General features: G+C 43.3%; 1 long non-coding RNA gene across 1 annotated transcript; it reads left to right on the top strand.

Moving 5' to 3' along the window:
• Nucleotides 1-1,864: 1,864 nt before the first annotated feature.
• Nucleotides 1,865-4,109, top strand: LOC121041548 (uncharacterized). Its single transcript, XR_005795782.1, has 2 exons — nucleotides 1,865-2,243; nucleotides 3,800-4,109. It is a non-coding gene; the product is annotated as an uncharacterized LOC121041548 (long non-coding RNA).
• The last annotated feature ends 1,891 nt before the right edge of the window (nucleotides 4,110-6,000 follow it).

Below are 6,000 nucleotides of genomic sequence, written 5' to 3' on the forward strand. Positions count from 1 at the left end.
AAAAAGCTTTTGTAATTAGAGAAGAGCCCAAAGATTATTATCACATTAAAGATAATACATAGGGTGCCTGGGTGGCTCAGTTGGTTGAGCGTCCGACTTTAGCATAGGTCATGATCTTGTGGTTTGTGAGTTCAAGCCCCGCGTTGGGCTCTGTGCTGAGAGCTTGGAGCCTGCTTCGGATTCTCTGTCTCCCTCTCCCTGTGCCCCTCCCCTGCTCACACCCTCTCTCTGAAGAATAAATAAAGATAATACATAGTCATTGTAGAAAATTAGGAAAATGTAGAAAATCATCCTACCACCTAGAGATAACCACCCTTGATCTTTTAAAATGTAAATGTTATGGAAAGGTTATTTTTCTTGGAACAAGGACAAAGACTACTTTGGCTGTCTCCTACCCCTCTGTCAGACTTTCCTTCTATCATTGGGTGTGGAGCCTTTGTTCTCACCTTTACATTGTTGCTGGGAGCCAGGGGAAACTCAGGGGAAGAAATGGGCTAAGAGAATGGCATGCCTCTTAAGCATTAGAAATAAGAGCATAAAGTTTGCTTCCAAGTATTTCCACTGGAAAATTTTAGGTTAGAAGCTTTCAGAGCAAACTCATGAGAATATGTAGCAGGAGGCGTGAGAACTGGGCCCCTCTCTGTGTGGAGGGGTGTGGGAAGACAGGGAGGGACACAGGTATGGCCCTGCTGGCTGAGAGCAGTGGAATGAGGCGGGTGCTTCTGAAAGCAAATATCCTGAAAAACCTGTTGCTGGCATCCCAGATTCTGGTTCCCACGTGGATCATAAGACCTGAATTCACTTCCAGGGAAATGGCTTTCAGAATGTTTCCTGCTGTGATTGGCTTTAACTGCCTGTAATGATTATCTGTGTGGTAATGTTTGAGAATTCTTGATTGAGGAGACCTTTACTCTCAAATCATTATTTACCTTTAATGGGCTCCTGTTATGTGCTAGGCACTGTGCCAAGCACTTCGTCTGTATTATCTCATTTAATACAGAGAGCATTCCTGTAAGATGGGAATATAATTATCATCCTCCAATAGGAAAGAAATGCAGGATAAGTAACTTGTCCAAGGTTATGTAGTTAATGAATGGTCAATCAATTCAGGCTTGAAACCCACTAAATCAGAGTCCCCTAAAGACTGCTTTTTCCCTCCCTACCATTCCAGAGAGCACCTTAAACAGCTCTGTCATAATCATATTATCTTTTGGGTGAATGCAGGTCAGTACTAGGTACCTTTTAAAATGTACAGGGGTTATGATAAGAGTATGTGTGTGTGTGACAAAGTGAGAGTCATCTACCAGTAATTAAATCTGTGTAAATAATTTTCTCAGCTCAGTCTCTCTTCCCCAAGTGTCTTGGCCCCCCATGATCAAGGGGTTTGAGGTAGGTGATAATAATGGCATTTTTTTTTTTTATGTTTATTTATTTTGACTGAGGCGGGGTGGTGGTGAGGGGTAAAGTGAAAGAGAGAGAGAGAGAGAGAGAGAGAAAATCCCAGGCAGGCTCCACACTGTCAATGGCTGACATAGGGCTCCTTTTCACAAACCATGAGATCATGACCTGAGCCAAAATCAAGAGCCGGTTGCTTAACCAACAAGGCTTTTTTATTTAAATTTTTTAAAATGTTAATAATTACTTCTGAGAGAAGAGAGAGAATGGGGAGGGGTAGAGAGAGCGGGAGACACAGAAAATGAAACAAGTTCCAGGCTCTGAGCTGTCAGCACAGAGACCGATGCGGGGCTCGAACCCACGAACCACAAGATCATGACCTGAGCCAAAGTCAGAAGCTTAACCAACTGAGCCACCCAGACACCCCATGATAGTGGAGTTTTTAAAAACCTTTTTTGGGGGGCATGTGGGTAGCTCAGTTGGTTAAGCGTCTGACTCTTGACTTTGGCTCAGATCATGATATCATTGTCATGGGATCAAACCCTGTGTTGGGCTCCACAATGAGTGTGGGCCCTGATTGGGGCTCTCTATCCCTCTCCCACCCCTCCTCCTGCTCTCTCTTGCTCTCTCTAAATAAATAAACATTGAAAGAATAAATAAAAACCTTTTTTTTGAAGTATAGGATTCATCCCCCCAAAATATGCCAATCAGAAGTGCACAATCCTTAAGAATTTTTCACAAACAGATCCAAATAACCAGCAACCAGATCAAGAGACAACATTACCAGCACTCCAGAAGCAACTTTTTAGGCCCTGCGCCAGCCTCTGCCTCCTCCCCCCTCCCCAAAGGTAACCTCTATCCAGATTTTTAACATCATGGATTAAAGTACTCCTTTTTAAAGTTCATGTAGAGTCATACAGGTTGGATTATTTTGTGTGCGCTTTCTTGTACTCTGCAGTGTGTTTTCCAGAATCATCTAACCACAGCAATTTTGAGAAGTGGTGGTCAAAAAGAAGAGACAAGAGTAGAACAGTGGTTTTGTTCTGTTTTATATTTTTGTTTTTTATTAATGTACCTAGCTCAGTGCCTCTCATACTTCAAACAAGATCCCCAGACAGATCACCTGGGACTCTTATTAAAATGTAGACTCTGATTCAGTAGGTCTGGGGTGGGGCCTGAGATTCTGTATTTCTAACTAGCTCTAAGGTGATGCTGATGCTTCTGATCCACACTTTGATGTGCAAGCACTATTCTCCATCAATAATTTGAAAGGGTGCAGCAAGTATTTGCAAACTCATTCAGTGACTGCAACATAGAATCATTCTAACAGAATAACACTAATGGAAAAGATTGGAGCATAATTTAATTTCTACATCTTATAAAATTTAATTACTTTTTATGTGTTTCTGATTGATATCTTTCTACTTTAAAATATTATTTTTTCAAACAGATGTCAAATACCCATGGTAAACAATTTTTAAAGTATAGAACGGTAGGGGCAGCTGGGTGGCTCAGTTGGTTAAGTGTCTGACTGACTCCGGCTCAGGTCATAATCTCACAGTTTGTGAGTTCCAGCCTTGCATCGGGCTCTGCTGTCAGCGTGGAACCCACTTCAATAACTTTTTTTTTGTAATGTTTATTTATTTTTGAGAGAGAGAGAGAGACAGAGTGTGAACAGGGGAGGGGCAAAGAGAGAGAGGGAGACAGAGAATCTGACACAGGCTCCAGGCTCTGAACTGTCAGCACAGAGCCCAATACTGGGCTCAAACCCACGAACCAAGAGATCATGACCTGAGCCGAAGCGGGATGCCCAACAGAACCACCCACGTGCCCGAACTTGGAGCCCACTTCAGGTCCTCTGTCCCCCTCTCTCTGCCGCTCTCCTGCTCACTCGCTCTTTCAAAAATAAATACTAAAAAAATACATGTAGAAAGGCAGACAATGAAAATAAGTTGCCTTGTGCTTAGCTCTTAAGTTTCTATTCCCAGAGGCAACCACTGTTACTGATTTTTTGTGAAATTTTCAATAAGCTATACACTTATATTTTTGTTTTGCACAAGTGGTAGGTTATTGTACATGTTGTTTTGCCCCTTTACTCTGTTTATTAACAATATGTGTAAGTAAATAGCTAATGGTATATACTCTGGATATTGTTCTAAGTGCTTTCGGTATTTTAACTGTAATCTTCACAACAACCTTGTGCAGTAGATACAATTACTGTTTCCATTTTATGGATGTAATTCAAATCTAGTATACCCTCCAGAGCCTCTATTATGAAGCTTTTCCCTAGCTGTATGTATGCATCTCTGCTCCTTAACATTGAACATTTAGGTTGTTTCCAGTATTTTGCTATTATAAATAGTGCTGCAATGAACTTTTTAGGCATATCATTGCATACTTGTAGGGATGTATCTATAGAAGAATTCCTAAAAGAAAAATTGCTGAAGGAATTTGCATTTTAAATTGTGGTTGATACTGCCAAGAACCCAAGAATCCAAGGTGAGTTCTGTCCATCTGGTAAGTGAGAGCAGTATTTCATTGTAATTTCAGTTTGCACTTCTCTTATTATAAGCGATGCACCTTTTCGTATGCTCTTAGCCATTTTGATCTTTACTCTGAACCGTTTGTCATAGACTTTTTTACTAAGTTGTTGGTCCCTTGTTACTAATTTGTAAGTGTTCATTTTATATAAAGGAAATTATTCTTTTGTGGTACATGGTGTAGATGATGTTTTTGCTGTGGTTATTTGAGTGTGTATGTGTATAGGTTCTGGGTTTTGTGTCATACTTAGAAAGGACTTCCCACTGCAAGATTATTACTACTTTTTTCAAGTAGGCTTCACGCCCAGCATGGGGCTTGAACTCACAACCCTGATATCAATAGTCGGATGCTTTACCAACTAAGCCAGCCAGGTGCCCCATGCAAGAAGATTATTTTTAAAAACCTGCATTTTCTTCTAGTGCTTCTAAAGTTTATTTTTCACTGTTTCATTTTGAGTCATCTAAAATGTATTTTAGAATAAGAAGTGAGATATGGATCCAAATTTATTTTTTTCCAGATGGCTATCCATTGTCCCAACACTGTATACTGAATGATCTATATTTTCTGCACACTTCTTTAATAATCCATCTCTATGTATTTATATACTTCTTTTGTTATATACTATGTTCACATATGTATTTGGGTTAATTTCTAGACTCTATATTCTATTTCCATGTGCCAGCACGACTACTGTAGATGTATTGTGTAGTTTTCCTACGTGCTCCTCTTATATTTTTTTGCAATGTTCCTCAAGGTTTAAGGAACAGCATCATAGGTGTTAGCATATGGAGATAGCTCATAGGGGATAGCATGCCTGCAGTCTACTGAAGGACTGCAGGTCTCCCAAGGCTTTACAGAGTGATTTGTCTATGATGTCATCCAGCAAGAAGGGACAGTCAGGATAAGAACCCAGGGATTTACCTAGTTCCTCTTTCCAGTGCCCCAGACTTAGAGGGTAGAGGTGGTAGAAAGACTGGATTGACTTTTTAGTCACCCTCCACAACTAACAGTTTTCTAAGTCCTATTGAGTCCATTCTCCCAATTTCTTTTGAATGGGTTCTTCCTGCCATCAGCATCCTCAGATCTCTCTCCCCTGTTCCCCAGACTGCTGCAACAGTTCTGGAAGCTTCCTGACCTCTCTCAACCCAGACCAGTGACTCTGCCTGTTATAAAGTCCCGTCCCTCAGCACCTGGGGAATTTGTCTTCGGGGCTCTCATTCCCCTTTTGTAATTAATTAGTTGTGATTATCCACCCTCTCCCCATGTAAGTTGAGTGAGCACAGCATCTTGTTTTATTCATTGCAGTATCCCCAGCATCTTAGCCCCAAATCCTAACCTCAGTTTTCTAAAAATGGAAAGGTAGAATGGGAAAATAATATTTATTTTACAAATCCTTTTGATGATTAAGACAAAGGATCTGTGCCTAGAGGAGGGCCTGGCAAGTACCCGTGGTTCAGTAAATAGGCACAATTTCTCACCTTTCCCTCAAATTACTGTTTTTCCCTGGGGTAAAGCATAAAGGAGAAGCTATCCCTTCCCCCACCACCCCCTCCCCAAGACACAGACAAGTGGAGAAAGACCCTGAGTCATTAAGAGGGAGAAAGGAATTTTACGTCTTGACCCTTGAGAACCCAAAAGGCCCAAGTCAGATGGCCTTGCCTGAACTTTGCTCAAGGGCTCCAGATATGTCGGGTGGGGGCTCTTCTACCCGAGTTTCTGACAAGGGAAGCCTGGGGCGGAGTCTGGGGCCGGGGCCTAGCGCGGCCTACCCAACGGCTTGGCGGGCCCACTGGGGACCGGACCACACGCGGGGCCACGCGAAGGATCACGCGCGGGCTCGCTCTGCTCCGGCCTTTGCGGAGGCCGCCCGGCGGCCGGCTGGGAAAGGCTCGGCCGGGGGGCTGGGGCGGGGCGGCGGGACACTGGCCCCTTTGTCCGCGGCGTGGAGGGGACCCAGCTGCAGGTCCGCGGCGGAGCGCGGTTGGCCGGCGGGCACCGGGCTGCGGCGGCCTAGGGAGCGCTTCCCCAGAGGGGGCGCCCAGAGACTCAGAGGGGGGGGGGGGA

This window comes from Herpailurus yagouaroundi, unplaced genomic scaffold (genome assembly GCF_014898765.1).
Source record: "Herpailurus yagouaroundi ecotype Mexico unplaced genomic scaffold, PumYag 184, whole genome shotgun sequence".
NCBI lineage: Eukaryota > Metazoa > Chordata > Mammalia > Carnivora > Felidae > Herpailurus > Herpailurus yagouaroundi.